General features: G+C 44.1%; 1 protein-coding gene across 6 annotated transcripts in view; it reads left to right on the forward strand.

Annotated features, from left to right (window-relative positions):
* Positions 1-23,630, forward strand: part of VGLL4 (vestigial like family member 4) — a 158,698-nt gene that overhangs the window by 116,227 nt on the left and 18,841 nt on the right. The window lies entirely within an intron of this gene.

Consider the following 23,630-nt stretch of genomic DNA (forward strand, 5'->3'; position numbering starts at 1 on the left):
TCTGCCTTCAGCTCAGGTCGTGATCTGAGTCCTGGGATCAGGCCCCACGGCGGGCTCTCTGCTTAATGGGGAGTCTGCTCCTTCCTTTCTTTCTGCCTCTGCCCCCCTCTCATGCTTGCTTTCTCTCTCTCAAAATAAATAAATCTTAAAAAAAAAAAAAAGTACAGTAGCGCACCCCCCTTATCCGAGGGGTATATGTTCTAAGACTCCCAGTGGATACCTGATACACAGAGAGTACCAAACCCTATATAAGCTGTGTGCTTTCCTAGACATAGATACCTGTGAGAAAGTTTAATTTATAAATTAGGCACGGTAAGAGATTAACAACAACAATAATAGAATGATTATAATCATATACTATAATAATAGTTATGTGAATGTGGTCTTTCTCTCAGAGTATCTGTTGTACTGTATTCACCCTTCTTTTTGTGGTGGTGTGAGATCATAAAATGTCTGTGTGATGCCAGGAGGTGAATGACAGAGGCATTGGGATGGAGCATTCAGCTGCTATTGGCTAGAAGGAGAATCATTTGCTTCCAGGCCTCAGCTGATTGTGGAAAGCAAACTGCAGAAAAGCCGGGGAGTGATTGAATTAATTTTCACCTTGTGTATATTCAGAGTATAAACTTGAGACCTTCCTAAGTGGGAAAGATGGCTTTTTGTGTTTACGATAAGGTGCTGCTCGTCGCTTCTGGTATGTGAGCCTGTTGTAGCCATTAGAGCACTTGGCTTGGGGCTGGTCCTCCCTCTGCCACCAGCATTCTCTACAGTCATGACATGAGTTGCTCCTACTCTTTGGCCTCAGTTTGCTTATTTGTGAAACAGAGGGGTTGAAATGAAAGTTTTCTGAATCCATACATCTATTAGGAAAATAGCTTGCTTCTGTGCACCTTGTCCGGCTTCCCCTTTGCATTCTCTTCTGAACACTCACGTCCCACAAAGGGAGTGGAATGCCTTTTCCCATGTTCTCAGCGCTTGGAGACAGCCAGCCAGCTGACCGGAGGGTCTGCTCTGGCAACTGTGCAGCGAGTTGGTATTGTCGGAGTGAGGGAGCTTGTCAGAGGGGGTGAGATAGCCCTGATGATTAGAAGGTGTATCTTTGTAGATTCAGGTTAAAAGATCCTACTCTTTTTCCCCTCCCTGGGCAGGAATTGATATTTCATAATTATTCACAGTGCTTGGCTTCCCCAGTTCTGATTTCTGAGGATGCTGCTGCTTCTGGCAGGAGCGTGACTGCTCAGAGAGTTCCTGTTTTCTCATTGGCGGAGACCCTGTGTAGGGAGAGGCCGCCGCCAAGGCCAGCAGCCCCGTGCTGCCTCAGCGCCCCAGTCCCGAGCATTCCGTGCATTCCAGCCCGCTTGGACTGTTGTGTTCAGTCATAAGACATACTGACAGAGGTATTTATCCTCAAATAAATCACGGTAGTGTTAGTCAGAGGCTGAGCCTGCAGTCTGGAGCCCTGGAATTTGCTACAATCAGGAATCTAGCAACAAGGCACTGCAAAACAATGAGCTCTCCCAAATAGGGAGAGGCTGGTCATGTAGGTTCTGGGCGCTCAACTGTTTGTTCATTCTCTTGTTACTAGCAGTTTCTTCTCCTCTGCCTCCTCTTTCCTGAAACCCAATTAGGAGACAGTTGGTCTTTTTTTTTTTCTTTTTTGGAACCAAAGGGGAGATAGCCCTGAAACAGTATATTTGTGAGCAGACGTGCCTTGGTTTAAATGGCTATTCTGCCACTTAATGTACCTGGGCCCACTGTCCTTTGTAAACTGGCAATGATACTAGCTCACGAGACACCTGTCAGGAGCATGAGAGTCAGCATGTGCGGGGAGTTTGGTGCAGTTTTATTACTTTTATTATTGCTAAGTCCCTTATTCTAATATTGATAACAATGGTAAAGAATAAAAATACTATTATGGTGAATTTAATTTCTGAGTGTGTCTGAATTGCACTCAGAATGTCTGGACTCAAATTTCAGCTTCTTTATCTTTTGGTGGAAGTCATCATAGTTACGTCATCATAGGATGATTGTAATGCCTCTTGCAGTGCCGGCGTCTAGATGGTAAGCACTCAGGCAAAGTCATCATTAATATTATTATTATAACGTTAAAACAGAAAATGAGGGGTGCATGGGTGGTTCAGTTGGTTAAGTATCTGCCTTCAGCTCAGGTCATGATCCCAGAGTCCTGGGATCGAGCCCCCACGTCAGGTTTTCTGCTCAGTGGGGAGTCTATTTCTTCCTCTCCCTCCTCCTGCCACTCCCCTGCATGCGCTCTCTCTGTCAAATAAATATATAAATTCTTTAAAAAAAAAAAAACTAACAAAATGATTTTGTAACTCCTTGGGTTGTTGCAAATATGATCTTGAAGTACAGATGACTATAAATTATTCATACTATGTTATAATGAGGACACTATAAATGACTTAAAGTATACATAATAGAAATAGAATTGCTGGGTTTCATGTGCATCTCACAATTGACATCATCACACAGTGTTTTAGGCAAATAGAAAGAGCAGTGGCCCCCTGGGCCACACTGCTTGGACTTCTAGGTGATCAGCATGTGGTCTGTTCATTCTTCTTCTGCTGCTTGGACTTCTAGGTGATCAGCATGTGGTCTGTTCATTCTTCTTCTTCTTCTTCTTCTTTTTTTTTTTAAAGATTTTATTTATTTATTTATGTGACAGACAGAGATCACATAATAGGCAGAGAAGCAGGCAGAGAGAGAGAGAGATTGAGGGGAAGCAGGCTCCCTGCAGAGCAGAGAGCCCGATGCGGGGCTCCATCCCAGGACCCTGAGATCATGACCTGAGCTGAAGGCAGAGGCTTAACCCACTGAGCCACCCAGGCGCCCCTGTTCATTCTTCTGTCACTGTTCTCCCGTGATGATTATTTGTTTCAGTAAGGGTAACAGTATTTCTATTGGTATCTTCTAAGAGTGGAATTACAGATTTTATAGGCAAATTGGAAAGATGCTACATCTCTCTATATATTGTACTTACTATTGTTGGATTTGAGGGAACATTTCCTCTTTGAGCTATAAGGGTGTTCCCTCCTTTTTATTTGATATGTCTAAGGAGTTTTTTTAAAATAATAAATTTCAAATTGGTATTTCTTTGGAAAAGAATGGCCTAGTATATTTGTCTCTTTAAGGAAATTACAAAATGATTTTTTGCTTTTATCTTCTTAGAACATGTTCATGTTGTGTAGTGAAAATGTGTTTTGTTTATCTTATCACTGAAGAAATCACAATAATTCTGGGCATGGAGTGTTGTTGAAAAACAGTTTTGACAACTAAGAGAGTTTCAAAGATGCACGCCTTGGCTGCATTTCATTATAATCATCATATTGAGATACTTTCCAGTAGAGAGGAGGAGAGGTTGGGTGTCTCCGAGCCAGAATAGGAAGCTACAGGCAGTGACTAAATTTTATCTGACTTAACTCAGTGAGGAGGAAGACAAAGAAGAGAGGTTTCCTTAGTGATTTCTCCAGAACTTGGAAATTGAGAATTCCTGGACTCTTATTCCAACTCTGTATAGCCTGGGTCATTTGAACTCTTCATTGACTTTCTTGATATGGTGACTCAAAGAAGTATTTTTTTGCTTGTTTTTTAAGAAAAGTGTTAAGAACATGAATGTTTAATTTAGAAGTTGAAAGATACTGTGTTTCTTAGAAAGAAAGTGGATTAAGTAAGGTATGGGGGCATGGGTGTTGGGATTCCTCTCATGGAAATGTCAAAAAGTAATTTTTTTCTATGACCCTGGTATTCAGGTGTGATCTGCTAAGGAAGAGTTCTCTTATTGTATCCATGACCCATATGGACTCATGGAGTACTTCAGCTGGCTCCTGTGTCCTTGTTACGGGCCTTTTTTTTTTTTTTTTTAAAGTGCTTCTTATTTTCTGGCAAACATAATCCTCCTCTTGTAACCAACCTGTGTCAGCCATAGAATCAAACATTTCTCCAGGGGACCCTGGTTCCTTTTTGTGGCTAATAGGATTTAGAAGCCAAAATCTGGGTGCTAAGTATTTTTATGCTGTCATTGCCTTTGTCTTTTTGTTGTTGGTTGTTATTATTATCCCAAGCTTTTTTAATTAAAAAAATTGTTTTATTGTTATGTTAAGTCACCATAAATACATCATTGGTTTTTGATGCAATGTTCCAAGATTCATTGTTTATGTAAATGCCCAGTGCTCCATGCAATATGTGCCCTCCTTAATCCCCACCACCAGGCTCACCCATCCCTCTGCCCCCTCCCCTCTAAAACCCTCAGTTTGTTTCTCAGAGTCCACAGTCTGTCATTGCCTTTAGATTTGAGTTGTTGAGTATTATAGACATTAGCTAGATGTGAAAATTCGAATTTAAAATTAAATAAAATTTAAAATTCAGTTCTTCTGTTGCACTAGCCACATTTCATACTCGGTAGATATATTTCAAGCCCAACAGCCACATGTGGCTAGTGGCTACCTTGTTGTACAGCACAGATATAGAATAGTTCTACCATCACAGAAAGTTCTGTCAGGGGAAAGAGCTAAGAAATCATGAGTTCATATTACTACTCCCAGTTCTAATCCCAGTTCCACAGAATTCTTCCTCACTATCCCCCATTCCTAATTTGCATCTCCCTGTTTCCCAGTAATACATTTACTAATTGTTCACTCCTGTAGTTCACATACAATAGTTTCAGAATTGCTGTGCCCATACCACTGTGAAAAACAAACCTACCAAGAAGAGTTCAAGATTTGCTGGCAGTTCATTTTTTAGTCTGTGCTGACTGTGTAACAAAGTACTTGTAACTTTGTAGTCAGTTGCTTCCTCTCCCCACCTTTCCATGTTCTGTTAACCAGAATATATAGTTGAGTTCATTCATTTCTTTTTGCATCTAGCTGTAGATCTATCTTTGTTGATTGTGTTTTATTTTTTAATATGTAAAACATTACCATGCTTCTAAAAGTCAAAACTGTGTTTAAAAGTACTTGGAGGAGTACTTTCCTTTTGATCCTTCCTCTTGTAGGCTATTATCCTTCTTGTGGTTCTTTTTGTTAAAGTTAAAGTAAGCAGATACACAAATGGTTTCTCAGTTCCCAATTTTTTTCTTAACATACTTAATATGTTCATGTGACTTCTGGTGTTTTCATTCAACCATATACGGTAGACATTTTTGCATGCCCTTCCTTCTCCTAGTTTATGGCTGCATAGCTTTCCACGGTGTGCACGTGCCAGAGGTCAGTTAACCAGTCTCCTTTGTCTGGACATAAAGGTAATTTCCAGCATTTTACAATCCTGATAATGCTGCAGTAGGTAAACTTGTGCATTTGTAGTGTCTTGTGTATTTGCAGTACTATAAAAACTCTTGAAGGCAGACAGTTGGTGGGGTTAAAACAACAGGCTAAATTCAGACTGGTTTTGTGACCTGGTTTGGGCTGCTTGGCTGAGAGTTCTGTGCTGAAGAGTACAGTCTAAGGTGACTTTTGCAAAGAAAGCCATTTTCAGCTCTCTCTGTGTGTGTGTAGGTATGTGTAGGGTTTATGTGTGTTAAAGGTTTGCCGTTGAACAGTTGAGTTGGGTCATCTGTGAGCGGGAGGGAGCATATATTGAGTGCTGATGCTGTATGCTCATACATACATACAACTGTATGCTCATCCTGTGTTCGATACTTTAAAGATACTGTCTTACTTGACTCTCATAATAAATAAGACCCTTTAAGACAGGTAGGGGTGTGTGTGTGTGTGTGTGTGTGTGTGTGAGAGAGAGAGAGAGAGAGAGAGAGACAGAGAGACAGAGAGAGAGAGCTCTGTTACTTAGAGAAGCAGAAATTGATACTCTGAGATAATTGTGGTCCAAAGCAGTGGAGCTGGGATTAGCCCTGTTGTGTGTGAAACCAAAGGCCATTTGCCAAAACTGTATTTTACCCAAGGTAGGATTGCATGCATCTTAAATATGGACATCATATATTTATGACACTTCACCAGTACAATGTCCAGTACATGGTAGGGACTAAATAATTTCTATAGATGTTGAACTGAATTAGACCCACTTGCAAGAGATTGTGCTCCTCTTCCATCTGGGGGAGGCATCCCCTTGTGATCAGTGTTATGCAGTTGCAAAGTAGTTGCCCCTGGCCTGGGATGGGGCAAAACCCTGTTAAGCTCACACTGGGATCAAAGCCATGGTCTCTAGGCTTGTGCTCTAACCAGCCGGGTTTGCCACAGACGGAGTTAGCAGTCCACACTGAATGGGGAAGGGCTAGTGAAAGAAAACAGTGCCTCTCCTCACGGGTGGCGCTCCTTTGAAATACTGTCCTGGTGTGAAATGTGTCCAGTGCTGTTGTCTTTGCTTCTGTGGCCATTCTTTTGAAGTCTTTTCTCAAGCCTAATGTAGCCAATTCTGCTTTCTCTTTGAATGCATATGCAGCCTCTGGGCTCCTCTGTTTCCTCTACTCCTCCTTTTCCTCTGTTTCCTCCTTTGGTCTTTGCTTTCTCCTTCCCTTCATTCCCTATTCTTACTCCTCCCACCAACCCCCTGGCCCTAGTTGCCTTCTCTTCCCTCCATAAGCATGAATAGAAAAGAGGGAGAAACAGACAAACTCAAAACCAGTGATTCTTTCAGCTTGACAGAAGGTTGGAGGTGGCCTTTGAAATTTAGTGATAGTCCTATAAAGGAATCTCAGTAAAACAAAACAAAACATAAAAACTTACTAACTACTGGCTAAAATGGGTTTTGGGGTTTTCCTCTGGGTTTTATTTTTTGCAGTAGGGTTGATTGTATAAATGGTTACCTCAGATGTTCTGGAGTATCTATTGTTTGTGGCGTCTGTGTGTAAAATGCTTGGCAGCAGCGTCGTGCTCCCTTTGGTGATGCTGTGTTTCTTGTATTTCTTTAGTACCTTTAATTTGGATACATATGGACATACTTTACCGAGAGTTTATTCCACAAACTCCATGAAAGTGATGAGGACAATCCCTCATTTCATATTAAAACTAGACCCAGAGGAAATTGAAAAGTTGGGGTTATTTTGGTACCTTGACCCTGCGGGCATCTCGGACCTGGTCAGGTAAACAGTAATACATACTTATAGACAGCATGCTTTACAGATGTGTTCATGTCCACATAAACCTTAGAGGGGGCACACTTTACCACCAAGAATGGTGACCGCTCGGGATCTGCAGCATCCCCGGAATCATGAGAGCCTTTGCCTTGGGGCTTCTTAATAACAGTGAGGTTTGATTATTGTATACCAGGCACTGTGCTGAGCACCTCATGGGCATGATCTCACCCCATCTTCACAACCCCAGGATGTGGATGCTGTGATTATCCCTTGCTTGCAGATGGGAAAACTGAAGCCCAGAGAGGTCCTGTGTCAAGGTCACACAGCTCACTAATAGGTCACTAGGCCAGGAATCAAAACCCAGGCTCTCTGGTCCCAGAGCCAGATCCTCTTGGCGAGGACGGTACATTTACATTAATAGTGTCAGTATTTAGTCGCTCTGAACCATCTGATCCAGGACCTTAGCGCCTTTTGGTTTTAGACAATCTTCTAGTTAAGCACTCTCAAAATGCTACCGATGATGCTTTGGAGATGAGAGGTGGAGACTTCACTTTAACAGTAGCCGGGGTGGGGGCATGAGGTGGTAAAGAGCTGTCAGTAACAAGAAACACAGTAGTAACAGTAACGGTAACTGTGGCCACTGCAGTAACAGTAACTCTGCAAGGCAAATCCTCTCTGAGCAGTGATGGGTCCCTTCGGAGATGGCAAAAGAGAGCTGCCATTTAGCTTCCCCAGAAGAGGCTTTAATGGTGAGTCTGTGTGGCGAGCGCCCGACAGGAAGGGGTGTGTGTTTGTCTGTTTGTTCATTTATGCCCAGGAAAGTGCCTTTTTTTCTTTTTTTAAGATTTTTTGTTGTTGTTGTTTATTTGTTTGACAGTCAGAGATCACAAGTAGGCAGAAAGGCAGGCAGAGAGAGGGGGGAAGCAGGCTCCCTGCCGAGAAGAGAGCCTGATGCGGGGCTCGATCCCATAACCCTGGGATCATGACCTGAGCCAAAGGCAGAGGCTTTAACCCACTGAGCCACCCAGGTGCCCCAAGGAAAGTGCTTTTTAAAGTGTTTTAATTCTTGGGGGATGCCTGGGTGGCTCAGTTGGTTAAGCATCTGCCTTTGGCTCTGGTTACAACCCTGGGATCCTGGGATCGAGCCCCATATCGGGCTCCTTGCTCAGCAGGAAGCCTGCTTTTCCCTCTGTACACCCCCCCCCAACTTGTGTTCTCTCTCACTCTCTCTCCCTCTCTCAAATAAATAAAAAAATCTTTTTGAAAAAATTGTTTTAGTTCTTGTTTAAAAGTTGTAACCCAGTTTTAGTGGGTTAGAGGCACAGGCCAATAGTAAACTTAGTCTAACAGACTCGCACTGGAGCAGTTTAAAATTTGGTTTAAGTATATAGAGATATATATAATCCTTTTCAGGATCCCGTTCAGGATCAGACACAAAATCCTTTTCAGATTTCATAAATCAAATGCTCTTGAAATAGAATCCCTCAGACTATGTGCTGTCTCTTCTCTCCCACATCCTTCTTGGCGTCATCCAAATTCGGGACATTTTAGCCTTGAAATATTCTGTATTTTTCTGTAGTTCTATACACAGCCTTATAGGTACTCCCAAAAGTGTTCTGGGGGATTCAGGAGGATATGGATATATATATATATATAGTATATATACTATATATGTATTATAGTCTTAATTTTAGTTATCCTAAATAATTAACTCAGAAACCTAGATAATGTTAAATTAGGGTTTTTAAAAAAAACTCTCCCCTCTCCCCTCCACGTACAGCAAATAGGTGTATTTACTTAAAAAAAAAAAAAAAAAAGGTAAATGAGAAGGGAGCCTGGATCTTTAGTAATGTTTCACAGTTGGGAAGCATGTTAAAAACTGGTTCGTGTGAGACTGCCCCTACCACGGTCATTGGAGCTGCGGGCCAGCCTCAAGCCTCAGCAGGGACGGACACGGAGCTGGTTTTTTATGGCTGCCCCTGCTCCCTTGTGACGTTAAAGGCGCATCTGTGTGTTCCGTGCAAGTGTTTTGCTAATGAAGTGTGGTACCTTTAAATAAAGGTCACAGGCCTGACCTGTGTTGTGTGGGTTGCTTGTTTGTCAGGCTAGAGGCATTTTCTCATTTTCACAGTTCAGCCGAAAACAAAGACCTCCTTATCCGAGCAGGGAGCTATGCTCTTAAAAGCTGACATCAGCCTTTTCCCAGCAGGCATCACTTCTGCCTTAAGAGTCTTTGCAGAAAGCTGGAAGGGGAGATACCCATCCTGCTACTGGTATTTTTTTCTGGCCAAATAACACACAGAGTAAAGAAATGACAGGAGTGCCAGGAGTCAAAGGAGCAGAATTAATAAGACTATCGTTTGTCAGGTCCACTCTGGGGACCTCTGTGTTGCTTATCTTTGTTGCCGAGAATATAAAAGTGGGACAAGAACCTTGAGAAAGGAGGACTTTTTTCCTAGAGAGGAATTAGAGAACATTTGGGATATCGGAAAACTTCCATTAGCATGTAAAGTCACTTTTTAAAATGGCATGTTAAAATTTGGGGGGGGGGGAACAACCTCTTTTTATTTACAGAGTAAGTCAGAAGCATTTGTTCCAAAGGTGAGGAAACAAAACAACACAGCCTTTGGCTGTTTCTCTGTCCTGCCCGGATCTCTGGGATCTGAAGCTTTCCAAGTGCTGTTGTCTTGAAGGTGCGTCTGGACACAATGGCAGCTATGTTTATATATAGTTAGAGGATTAATCTTGAGGTGGCTTTATGGCCACGGAGACCTCTTGTTGCAATACAAAGCCAGGCTGTCCTGCAAGTTTAGAAAGTGCTGTCACTTGAGTAGATTGGACCAAGGACCAGGAATAAAATGCTGAGAAGCTTTTGCCTGTGTGTAAGTGCTGATGGTTCTTTTATTTTCCTTTCGGGTCTTGCTTGTAAATCCATCATTTGCCTGTGCTACATGCAGCTGGAATATAGCAAAGGAGTTTACAGACCCACTGATCTGTGTCTGGCATAGCTTTCATTTGAGAAGTGCCAGTACCCGGTCTCTATCTTCTTTGCTAAATCCCTGGGTAAACCAACCCTTCCCACCCCGCCTCCATTTTGAAATTTCTTCACAAATTGTCTGCAAAGCGTAATTAGAGACCTTAATGTTGCAGTAGTTGTTCTCAGTCTGGCAGTAGCTAGAATCCTTGCCAAGCAAGGGATTTGAATTCTGGATCTCAGCCTTCATAGCCCTGACAGAGGCAAAACGTACTGCAAAATAGAAGGAAACTGATGTGGGGGGCCTGGGTGGCTCAGCTGGTTGGGCATTGGACTCTTGGTTTTGGCTCAGGTCATGATCTCAGGTGCATGAGGCTCGGTGGGCTCTGCTGGAAATTCCCTCTGCCTACCCCCCCAGACACACATACCCCACACACTCTGTTTCTCTCAAATAAATCAATCTTTAAAAAAGGGGGAGGGCGCCTGGGTGGCTTAGTGGGTTAAGCCACTGCCTTTGGCTCAGGTCATGATCCCAGAGTCCTGGGATCGAGTCCCGCATCGGGCTCTCTGCTCAGCAGGGAACCTGCTTCCCTGTCTCTCTGCCTGCCTCTCTGCCTACTTGTGATCTCTGTCTGTCAAATAAATAAATAAATCTTAAAAAAAAAAAAAAAGAAAAGAAGAAGAAGGAAACCGACTTCACTACTGTGCACTCCTCAAAATTATCCTTCTTGCCTTCCCTTTCTTGAAGAGATCTAAGAAGTGCAACTAATGGATCCACATAGAAACCAGCTCCAGAAACTGGGTGAAGGTCAAGTGGAAGAAACAAACCAGCTCTCATTATGTCAGGTCACTGTAGAACCAAGTCTGAGAACTGAAACCTCATTGCTTCCCTAAATCTTTTGCTGGCATTGAGCCCATCAAGGAATGGTTATGGAGTTTTCTAACTTATCAGGAATAATTTCCTCAGCTGCATGTGACCACTGAAGTCCCACTCCTCACAGGTTCAAGGCACCATTGCCCATAGATTGTCTCAGAATGCTCTTGCCTGCACATGCTCTAAGGAAAAAAGTGTTCCCTCACCCAAGTTTGGGAAGTACCTAACCCGATCTTGCAGGTCTGCTTGCTCATGGTAGCACATAGCAGGCTTTGAGAAGTCCAGTGTACGGAAACACTGTTTAGCCCACGACTGATCATGTAAGTATCCATGGACTCCTTCACGCCTTTTTCATGAGACCTGTCAGGAATATTCCAGGAAGCACATTTGCCTAACATAATGAGCATTTTGTTTGGTTTCAAAATTCTGTTATGAACATTCAGATTCACAAAGGTCTGGTGCTCCTATACTGTTGTAGCAGCTGTTGGAATGAAATGATTGTGTCATTCCTGGATTTGGGACTATTGGATGCCGTCTTTCCTGTCTGGGGCTCTTGGGGAAGTTCCGTGAGTCTAGAGAGGTTGAGGCAGGCTGTGGTCCTGTCCTCCTTTGATATTGTGTCTCTCATATTCCATCCTTGGCTCTCTCCCCCTCTCTCAGCTCTTTCTAGAAAGCATATTATTTCTACTTCCATATCTACTTCCCAGTCCAGTACTGTGATCTCTGCCAATAACTTAATGTATTTTTTTTAAAGATTTTATTTATTTATTTGACAGACAGAGATCACAAGTAGGCAGAGAGGCAGGCAGAGAGAGAGAGAGGAGGAAGCAGGCTCCCCGCTGAGCAGAGAGCCCGATGTGGGGCTCGATCCCAGGACCCTGAGATCATGACCTGAGCCGAAGGCAGCGGCTTAACCCACTGAGCCACCCAGGTGCCCCACAACTTATGTATTTTTAAAGACTCGTTTATTTTAGAGAGAAAGTGAGCAAGCGAGCCCGAGTGGGAGGAGGGGCAGAGGGGAGGGAGAGAAGCATACTTTTCTGTGGAAGCCCCCTGTGGAGCTCAGTCTCAACGACCCTGAGATCATGACCTGAGCTGAAATCAAGAGTCAGACACTTCACCGACTGAGTCACCCAGGTGCGCCTCTGCCAACAGTTTTAATGAAACTCGTTCCCTGGTGACCCACTCGTCACCAGATCTAGAAGAAAACCTGCAATTCCTTATCTGATTGAACTTCCTCTTCCTTGTATCTTACCCCTTGGTTTCTATGGCCCCTTTCTCGCTTTCTTTGGTTCTTCTCCTACTTCTGTGCCTGCTCCACTCAGGATCTTTTAGAGACTTGGCATTACTGCTCTTCTGCTGAGCTATGTCCTGGTCACTGTCCAGATGCTGCTGAGGAAGCCACATGCCAGCTCGTGGGTTGGGTTACCACTCCAGGTGGAGGGTTCCCAGATCTTCACGTCTAGCCGAGTCCTGCCCTTTGCACCTGTAGAGCCGCCTGCCTTTGAGATACTGGAGGTGCTCCTTGGGTCGGTGCTGCTTTGCTGGAATTGATTTTAGTACCTTCTTTCTTCTTCTTCCAGTCTGTCCCCCATCTTTATGATGGGACACCTATCTTTCCACTTGCTCTCGAAGTGGCTTTCTCCCACTTTATCCCTCATGTCAAACCCACTGGCACGCCCTGCTAAATATCGTCCATGTCGGTATGGGTCCCAGCCGTAGCTTAGACCCTGCTTCCACGACAGTGCCCTCTTTCCTGGTCTGGGCACCTCAGAAGGTTTCTGCCATCTTCCTCTCCTCCTCTGTGACTCCAGTCCGCCCTAGAAGACATCACACAGACATCTGTCTGCAGGAGCTTCTGCCCCTATGCTCCGGCTTGCTGAAGTGAGCCCCTGGGCCTTCACTCTTTCCTGGTACACTTTTCTTGCCTCCCTCTCTTGGCGAATGGGGATTCCTTCTGTTTTGCGATGAACATGTCTTTGTATAAATGGTAACACTTTGCTGTAGTTGTGTGCAAATGTCTGTATCCCTCTCCCCAGACTGCACATCCTTCCAGGGCTGGAGCTGAGTCTTACTCACGTCTGTCCCACTAACACCCAGCACCATGCCTGACACCTGCTAGGTGCTAAGTAAGTGTTTGAATGAAAAGTCACTAGGAGAATACTGTTGAAACTCTCTTCCCTTTGGGAAAGATTTTAAGAATTTATGTAATAACCCCTGCATGGCACCACTTACTGTGCTTCTGGGTTTTCCTTGAAGCCTTGATGTTTAGTTCAGAGAAGCTGCTGGAACAGAGAGAACCCCACTGTCACTACCTCCACTGCCTTCCTTTCCCTATCTATCCCTTGCTCCCCCAAGACAGGAAAGTACATATACCTAGTACCTGGGCAGAGGCACAGTTTACAAGGTGAAACACTAGCCCTACTTGGGCTGCTTGTTTGGGATCAAATGATCTTTTCCTTCAGAGTTTATCACATGAATGAAATGTGTTTTTTCCTTACTTCTCTATTTGTATTTCTTCTTATGCATCAGGCTCTGATGCCAATGTATGCGTAATGTAATATAAGGTATGTGGAAATTAGAAATTCACTTCAGCTGGACGTACCTCATGCTTTAGAGGGATGGCCAGACATTTCTTCGGGGTGCAAATCAACCCAAAGAGTAGATCTGTTCCTCTGAGAAAAGCAAACAAATACTTGCCCAAGTGTTCATTGCTTTTGGTGTTTTTTTCAAATCTACCTAAAAAGAAAGTTCTCAAAGCCAAAGTGTTTACTGGCTATTCTAGTAGATGTGTTGTGCTTAAATTGTGCTTATTTTATTTGTGTGTGATAGCTTCGGGCTGGCATTGCCAACAGCCCGAGGTCCCTCCGTGTTGGTTTTGAATGATCTGCATCATTCTGCGTTAGGCGTTCAGCTTGAGAGCAAGTGAGAGCAAGTGATGGAGACAGCGCTCTCTAGGAGCCAACGGTGAAACGAGACCTCGCTGCAAGAGGCTGCTGATGGCTGCAGAATGCCGTGGTCAGCAGATAACCTTGAGAGCTTATTTGGAGGACCTGGCAGAGTTTGTTGGCGAGGGGTGGCGGTGGGGGTGGCTCTGGCTCCTTTTTGACAACAAGATAAAACCCAAGTTCTTTAGGGTGACTTTCAGGGATTTGGGTGATCTGTCCCAAACTCCCTTTTCCCACTTGCTTCCTAGGAGATGGCCTTCATGGACTATTGATCATTGATCTATTCCTTAACCGTGGTTAAATTTTAAAAGAATTTATTTGAATTCACGCTGTTACATACCTTCAGGCAAGCTCCAGTGCGGGAAGCGGCTCGTGGAGAATTCAGGGTGGTCAGTTTGGATTGTCCAACCTGCCTCATGATTTCCATTTTGAGGCTTATATTTGAAACTAACATTTTCATTGCCCATGGCATCTTAATGTGTATGGCATGACCTCTCCATCCCACTGTTCCTCCCCATATCCCTGTATTGGCTTTTCTGTAAGACTGTGTGACATGCCACTTGGCCTACACTTGGTTAGATCATTTTAGACATACCATCCAAATTTGGTGATAATCTGACTTGCCATCCTTCTCTCCCTCCACTATCCCCTACCCCAGTTTTTTATTCTGGAAAAATTTCAGATCTACAGAAACACTGAACAACTAATTCAGTGAGTACCTATCACTAGATTCACCAGTTGTTAATATTTTGCCATATTTGCTTTCCCCTGTATATATGTTTTAACAATGATAAGACCTAATATGCTAATTATTCACATTCAGTAATGTCCTTTATAGATGTTTTCTCTTTAATTCAGGATTCATTTACACAATATACTTTGCATTTAATTTAGGATAGATTTTCCCATTTTGTGGGGGGTGGGGGGTGATGGCATTGTGGTGGCTAAAGGAGAAGGGACCTGGACAGGGACAAGTGTCAGCACCTTGTGAGGTCTCCCTTGGGACTCCGTTGGGTCCTCTGGCAGGTAGTTGGTTTGTCTGGGAAGCTGGGAGGGGTGGCATTGTACAGGATACATAAAGGCCATATTCAGGCTATGTGTGTGGTTGTTAAGTGGTGGGTTGTGAGAGCTCAGAATCCAGCGATGAGGGAAAGGGAGAGAAGTAGAGGAGGGGGGAGGCAAAGGATCTGGAACACAGACGGCTGAGATTAATGGAACAAATGAAAAATTTTCATGCCTCCAGTCAAAGATACCTTTTCATAGATTTTTACTATGAATGCCCCTAAGGCTCATTTCTATTTCTAGTCCATAATTCCAACAGTTTTACTTAAAACAAAACAATACCTTCACTTATTCATGGCGAAGATGGAACATTCCCTGTTCCTTTTCTACCCATACCTACACAACTCAAACAGAACCTCAGTAGGTTGCTTTCCTATAAGATCCCCAATTTCTTACTGAGAAATAATTCATGTAAAGCTCAGGTGAAGTCTTTTGGCTGAAAACTGGTGCCATGGTCGGGGGGGCAGGGGTGTCTTCTAATTTTCAGCAGCATGTATGGTATCTAGTAAAAACAGTCTCAGAATTTTTAAGACTTTATGTCAGTAACTCCTCAATGGTGCTTTGATTGGGTTCAGGTATGTGGGTAGGACCTGGAAAGGGGACCAGGTGCTAAGACCTGGAGCTGTTGGCCATGGTGCCTCCCAGCCAAGCATCTTGCCCTGGTGGTGCTGAGAGAGGGCAGGCACGCTCTGGGCAGCAGGAGCTGTGGACTGCTCACGGGGGTATGGAGCTCCTTCTGCCTCCTTTTGCTGAGGTTGTGGGGCTGCCTCATTTTTGTCCTTTTCCAGGATTGGTTGTTTAACTCTTCTTTCATTTCCAAGAAATGTAGCACAGTATCTTTCCAGTTAATTCCCACCCCCACCCCCCGCTTTTTTTCTTCAACTAGCTAGCCTTATTTTATGTTGCTTGTAACCAAAAGAACTTGTTGACAAATGCAGATATTGTGTTGTTTGCAGTCTGTTGTTTGCAAAACTTCTGGGATGATGTGTGTATAGTTGTCCTTGTTCATAGGTCATATTTCCCATTTTTCTGGAAGTGGGATTTCTGGGTCCAGGGGTACCCTTTTCTACTTTGGTGTATTCTGCCAGCTTGGTCTCTAGTAGTTCCTCTGATTTGCATTCCCACTGGTGACTGTATGCATGTGCCTGTCTCCCTGCATCAGCACAAAGTGACTGTTAACATGTATTTAATTTTTGCAAGGTTTGCAGGGGAATCATTGTAGTAACTTGCCCGCCCCCACTAGGGAGCTTGAGTGATCTTTTCACATGCTTATTGGATATTTGGATTTCTTCTTTTGTGACTTTGTATCTTTCTCTCTCTCTCTCTTTTAATTAGGCCATTCATCTTCTTTCTCTTCTGAGTTACAACTTTTCATGTCAAGCATCCTCCATCAGCTATGTTAAGAAAATAACCGTTTTCCTAGTTTGTCATTTGCTTTTCAACATTACTGGGTTTTTGAAATCTTTTTTTTGGGGGGGGGGCTGAATCATTCAATCTTTTATTTAATGGAAGATCTTCTTTAAAGTGTTCTGGGATGGACTGAAATGTGTTGGTTAGTACCTTGTAACATGTCTGCTGTGTTTTGATAGTGGAATAATTGCATCTACTTAATACATGGTTGCTGTGGAATGGAGAAGGGCCTGTTGTCTGTGTATTACTTCATTAGTCCATTTTATCTGGCATTTCCCAAGTGCCTCTTTGTTGGTGGCATGGGGGATGTGGGTGTGCAGGGAAGGAGTCAGCCCTGGTTAGGGGAGGGAACTTAGCCGTGCTTGGTGATGTGCAGGATAGAGCCCTGTGGGGAAGGAACACTCACTGCCTGCTTTTCCTGACTTGTCTGCTTTTTCCCTCCCTCCCCTTCAAGGACATTTTTCACCATCACTGAGCACTGTGCATGGCCAGAGTGCTTTCGGTGTTTGTTTCAATAGCCTCTTGTTGGGTACCATAAGTAAGCTCTGAAATCAAAAGTTTAAATTCTGTTTTTATTTAACCATTTTACCAGATGTTTCCTGTGGTTTGACAGATGTACCATTTACTCGAAAGTTACACTCCTGAGATTCTGAATGTTATGGACACTGTTGCTATAGACAATGATTCTATCAGGGCAGGATTTGGAAGACAACTTTCAAATCATTTTTGGGTTGAAGATGTGTTTTTTTGCCAGAACAGAAATGCTTATCTTCATAATCTGCTTTTACCTTCTCTGTTAGTGTTCTGATCGGTGGTTTATGAAAGACTGTAACCTACTATTTAGAGTTTATTCCAATCAACACCACTGTGCCTCAGTGGGGATTCCTTTCTGAAAACAGCTGGACTCAGGTTTATCCAGGTTTCGTTTGCAAAACTCACCTGGGTTGGAAGAAAAAAAAAAAAAAAAAAACCTCCAGTGGTGGGCAGGAGATTTAAATTGGGTTGAAAATCTGGCTTGATGCCCTCCCTTGATGGGCCACCTGACGCTGGCGGTTGATGGAGAAAGTTGCAGACTTGACAGTTTTCTGTACCCACCAAAAGCCCATTGAGACAAAGCAAGGACTGCTGTGGTATCTTTGCCTTCCCAGTGCCCACGGTCAGCAGTTCTCTGTAGCCCGAGTCCTAACAGAGAAGAGCCTCTCATCCAGGATCCTGCTGATGGGAGGAAAGGAGAAGGAAGTTGCTTCCTACAAAACACAAGTGAGACTAGTTGTGGCTGCATGGGAAGAAAAATGAGATTTTTGACATTCCTTCACAGAGGGGCCAGATACAAGGGTGCCGCAGAGTTGCACGCGCGGTTCCGTCAGAGCTGGCTCCCTTCTCCAGCAACCTTCCCCTCCTGTGTTTTGTTTAGCCTTATTTAGAGTTTTATAAAAGCCTTATGTTATGGAAGATGGAGAAACAAAGAAAGCGGAAATCGCATGCTATAATTCTGACAGCAGATCTATTTGCGCACCGAATGGAACTGTAATGATGCATGTAACATTTTGGCAAGACACCCTGTGTACATAAACCCTCCCAGGAGTTGCTAACCTACCCCAGGACCCGCAGGAGGCTTGGCTTGCAGCGTGGGGGCAGGCAGGCCCCCTCACCTTGCAGCTCTCCTCGCCGATGGGGACTCTTATTCTGACAAGCGATCTGCCTACCCACTTTTGTGCCTGGGCCTGCTTGCCAAGTTTGTGAGGCCCAAGGCTTTCTTGTGGGAGGACGCTGGGCTGTCTTCATGCTCTTTGGCAATGATTAAAGTGAGGTTAGTACCAAAAACCCTTTCATTTTATTCCCTTATCCTTGCTTTTTCAAACCAGATGGCAACCCTGTATTTTCAGCTGTAATTAATTTAAACCATGAGGCAGCGAGTCCTGGGAGAGGTAGAGTTGACTCTGCTCAGAAGGGACAGCAGTGATTTTCCTGCCCAGCCCTCTCCCCTCACCAGATGGCACCTTGTCCCAATCAGAGCCATGTCCCCCGAGCGGCTTCAGAGAGGGACCTGGGTGCAGACAGGGGGCCGTGTGCTGGGCTGCCGCGCTGGCCCCCGAGGACACATATGAGCTGGAGGGGCGAACGCACACTAGTGATTGTTGCCTTGATGGAGTGGAAGTAACTGGGCTTCAGGTGATGGCTGGCATGTTCTTGCCAGGCCCGGCTGTCGTGGGACTGCTCAGGATAATGGGACGTAGTTTGAGGGGCTGCTGATTAGGGAGTACAGGGGACTTTTGCTTCCTACTCACTTCAACTGCCAGGATCGCCTCCAAAAGGGTTAACATATATTCTTCAAGAAAATTACAAGGGAAATAAAAGCCCATGGCCACAATTGCAGTCTGGAGGTTTTGACCTCAGCTACTTGACCACTTCCCTCTGTGGAAATTATACTCGAGTCCCCTCTCTGTAGGTTGGATCAATTAGTGATGGAGAGATCCTTCCCATTTAATAGAAAATGAGGGCTTTTGTGTGAGTAACTTGTCAGGTCACTCCACAAAGTGACCTCCTCGCCCCTCCTTGCTCCGAATCAAAGCCCAGGTTAAAACGGAGTGAGGGGACTGCCTCCTGGAGAGCTGGGCATCCGGGTGCCCTCACCTGTCAGCACAGGCAGACACTTGGGGTTTTAGCTCCATCATTGGAAAAACACATTTTCTGGGCAGCACGGAGGAGTTGCAGGCCGAAGATCTGTTAACGATAATATATGTGCAAAACACTTTGTAAAACACTACGCTAATGCTCTACAAGTGGTAGTTATTACTATTATTAACATTAGCCATCCTTGGATGACTTGGAGTAATTTTTAAAGGCCCATAGTGAGAAATGAAAACCACAAATTTGTATCTTGTGAGTCTCCAAAATGCTCACTGGTGCTTACAGCGTCATTGACTGCCGTCCCTGTGTGTGCCTGGCTTTGCTGATTTTGGTGAGCTGGGTGATGGATGTTCTTTGTTTACTTAATTTTATTTCAGATATTTACATTATTCATGAGCATTTCTCTCATGGACCACTTGGACTGTGGTTACCAAGGCTTCCTTCCATTCTTGTCGTTATTGTTGTGGGCCAGACCTATCCTTTTGGAAGCCTTTTATTTTTCTCTAGTAGAGAGGGACAAACATGTAGCTGATTTGTCGAAACTTGTAAGGACTAAAAATGTAACATAAGTTAGCATATGACCCAGCAAGTCCACTTTACTGGCACGTGCCCCAAAGAATTGAAAGCAGAGACTCACACTGTTATTTGCACACCCATGTCCATAGCAGCATTATTCACAATAGCCAACAGGTGGAAACAACCCAAATGTCCATCACTGGGTGAAGAGATAAACAGAATATGCACACAATGGAATATTATTCAGCCTTTAAAGAGGAACACAGTTCTGACACACGCTGCAACATGCATGAACCTTGAAGGCATTTGCCAAGTGAAGTGTGCTGGTCACAAAAGGACAGATAGTGTGTGCTTCCATTTATGTGATGAGTCAGATTCATAGAGAAAGTAGGATGGTGGTTTGGGCAAAGGGGGAGGGGAACAGGGCATTTGTGTTTAATGGGGACAGAGTTTCTGTTTGAGAAGATTGAAAACATTCTGGAGGTGGATAGTGGTGATGGCTGCACAACACTGTGAATATTCTTAATGCCACTCAGTGGCATACTTAAAAATGACTAAAATGGTGAATTTTGTGTGTATTTTACCACAGTAAAAAAATAATCTAAGAATGTGTGATGAACTTCAGTTCACTTGAATAAACAATAGTGATTCTATTATGTGTTCCATACTCAGCTGGGATGAGAGGTGTGTAAGGTGGAGGTAAATGGTTTGGAGGACAGCAGACGTCCAGTTCCCTGGGGATATGATATTTAGTATCTAATACTAGAGAGTCACAATATGATGACTCTTGGGAGGGTTGGTAATTGCAATTTAAAGGGTAGTTAGGATTAATGATTACCATTTGGTTTAGTATTCCCCAAGGAGAGAAGAGGGGTGGTGTCATTGGGGTATTAGGGAATGGTGGTCTTCCAGATTCTCCAAAGGTGTTCTAGAATCATCAGTTCAGGAGTTTGGGGAAAATGCCACCTCAGCATGGAACAGAATCACCAGGTTCCCTGAGGTTCCTTTTCCCTCTTCTTTTCCAGGTTCCAGGTTTGGGATACAGACATGATTTTAATAGCCAGGGGATGGCTCTTAAATGTTAGTGATGTTATAATAGAACCAGGTGGGCAGCTTGATTAGTTCTGGATTCCATGGTTTGCAAATGAGAATATTTGTAAGGAAATACAACTTTATAGCTCAGAGAAAAATGAAATAATGAAATAGGCCATATATATATAGATATATATATATTTTTTTAGGTCCGTTGGGAACTTTGCTTTAAGAATAGAAATTGATGTGTGATTTGCCTATCAATTGTAATAACCTTTTCCAAGCACCTGCAGGTCCTCAAAATAATCATTAATTCACATCTTGTTCCTATCGTGTAATCTGTGTTGAAAAAAAAAAAAGCCAACTTTCCCTCTAGGCTTCGAAAGACAGCCTAGACTATCTAGATGCTCAGAGGGAATTAATGCACTAAATGCCTAGCATCAATGCCCTACATAATTTACTCTCCAATAAAAGTTCTTCGAGGGATGCCTGAGTGGCTAGTGGGTTGAGCCTCTGCCTTCGGCTCAGGTCAGGTCATGATCCCAGAGTCCTGGGATCGAGGCCTGCATCGGGCTCCTTGCTTGGTGGGAACCCTGCTTCTCTCTCCACCTCTGCCTGCCACTTTGCCTGCTTGTGCGCTTTCTCTCTCTCTCTCACAAATAAATAAATAAAATCTTTTAAAAAAAAAGTTCTTCGAGGTTCTTTGCTACAACCATTTTAAAGAATATTGGTAGGTCCCTCATTATATTAGATGAATATTTACTCACTTAACCTTACTTCTATTTTCAAACTTTTTAGTCTAGTTATATAGTAACTTAGTAATTTAGCCGAAAAGTTTCTGATGTGAGTCAGGGTAGGCGGGTGGTGTTGAGAGAAAAACTGGCCAAATTTTGTTTGGTGCTGAATACATGTACTGACTTAGAGGTTATCATCTCATACCGAGAAGTCAGGAAATCATTTGGAACTGGTTGCCACCAGCATCAGGTACAGGAAGGTGACTGTGTGGGGTGCCCATAGGGGAAGAGAGGCAGCGGCAAACCCAGCAGCACAGGAAGGACATTGGCCCGTGCACCTCTGACATGCATGCATGTGTGATGCAGATAGGGCTGGCACCCCTCTGTCCTTGCCACGGTGGGGTCCCACATAGAGCTGAGTTAAAAGAAAACCACACACTTACTCTATGACCCAGGTGCATCTTGGGTAATGCTGTTGAAAGTGTAGTTCTAGATGACTGGGAGTGTTGAAGTCCTCCTGGAGTGTTCAATTCTGTTGACCTTCGTTCTAGACCTTATGTCCTGATGTTTGGTTCAGAAATATGCTACCATAAATTGAAGGGAGTTCTCTTTTCCTGTGTGCTCTGCGTTAGGTCACCTCTGGAGTATTATGTTTAGTTCTGGGCACCATACTCACCAATGAGTGTTCATTGTAGGGCGTGTGGGGGTGGGTGTCAGGGTGGTGGGGGTTCCGGCACAGTTGAGAGCAATTCTCTGGTGAAGAGGAATCTGTCCGTGGCAGGGCTGACATAGTAGTTTTCCAGGAGCTAGAAGAGGAAAGAGACTTCATTGAGTCTTTCGAAAGGCTTTCCAGAGGTTTGGACCTTTGTCCAAAGAATCATGCTGGAAAACAGATTTCATTCACTGTGAGGAAGATCATTTCACTGAAGCTCTTTAGTCGTTGAGTGAAATGCCCGAAGAGAAAGTAAATGCCCATCTCCAGAAGTGTTTGAGAAGGAGCCACCCCTCAGTGATGGAACGAATGAGTCAAGGGTGTGAAAGGCATGCCATAGGGAAGGAGCATAGTGGTGCTGTGATAGGGTTGTGTGATGGCGGCTGGTAGTTACACTTGGGGTGAGTAGAGAAGAACGTAGCGGATGTATTGCATCACTTTGTGGCACACCTGAGACAGTGCAACATTGTGCACCAACTGTACTTCGGTTAAAAAAGCAGCAGTATGGCCGTCTTCGTCTTTGGGATGCTCTGATCCCTCGCCTCTCCTTTACTCACAGCCATCTTACCATGAAGCTTTCTTCCTCTGAGTAGGACAGAACATCCAGTCTTTTTGCTAAACGGCTTTATAATATTCTCCAATGATTTGTAGCAGAATGCAGAGTAAAAACTAAGAATGAGCCTTCTGAAGAACTCGAATGGAGTTATGAAGGATGGCTCGGTACCAGCCCAGAAGAATGGAAGGAGGAATAATGATGGAAAGTATTTCCAGACCACTCCTTTCTGCAGCGGGGTGGGGGAGTTGAGGATGGCTGGAGTGGGCTCTGCAGGTCCCCCTGTGCCGGTGCTGCTCTGGTCACCAGCTTTGTGAGCTCCTCTACCTTGTTTGGACCAGTAAGTGCTGGTTTTTCTTAAGAATCTATGTGCTCTTTGGTTGGTTCATTCGGAAGTTAGTCATTGTGTGCCAGACACCGGTTCACACACCGACAGGGGGAGCCTTCTGAGAAGTACACTGTGAGTGGAAGTCACTTTCCTGAGTGTGTTTCACCCCAGGTGTGTCTAGAGGGACCTTTCTTCTCTGGGTCTTAGACCAGTGGATAGCTAAGAAAGGGGGTGCTTCCATCCTCCGCCTTCCCGAGGAGGGTACATAAAGCCATGGGTCGCTTACCACTTTTCTAGCATAAGGAAAGTCTTGCCTATGGATCTTAGAATCAGACGGAGGGCGTGGAAAGTGGGGTGGGAAGCAGCAGGGACAGCTGTGCTTCTGTGTTGACCCCAGCAAAGCCAGTGCTGACACTGGACAGTCTTGGTGGGCAGGTCCCTTGCTCCCCCTTTTTCTCCTGACCTGGCCCCAGCTGACCCAAGCATTCCCCAAATTGGGCCAGCAGAGCAAAATAGCACCATATTGATTCCTCTTTGTTGTGGAGGGAGGTAGATGGTCTTTTCGAGGCTTTTGTCCACCTCAGACATTGTAGCTCAGTTACAGAAGGGGAGACATTGTGTTTTACATCCCATCTCTGGTACAAGGACTCTGTTTGATGCCAAAAATATGATAGTGGTTCTATTTTTTAAGCATCATTCATATCGAGAGAATACATAATGTCCAAAGCTCCTACCAATTTATTAGCAGTAGGAATTTTAAATTAATTTATGAATCTCAGCCACACATCCATTCTTGTGAAAAGTGCAAGAG

The sequence above is a fragment of the Neovison vison genome, chromosome 6 (genome assembly GCF_020171115.1).
Source record: "Neovison vison isolate M4711 chromosome 6, ASM_NN_V1, whole genome shotgun sequence".
NCBI lineage: Eukaryota > Metazoa > Chordata > Mammalia > Carnivora > Mustelidae > Neogale > Neogale vison.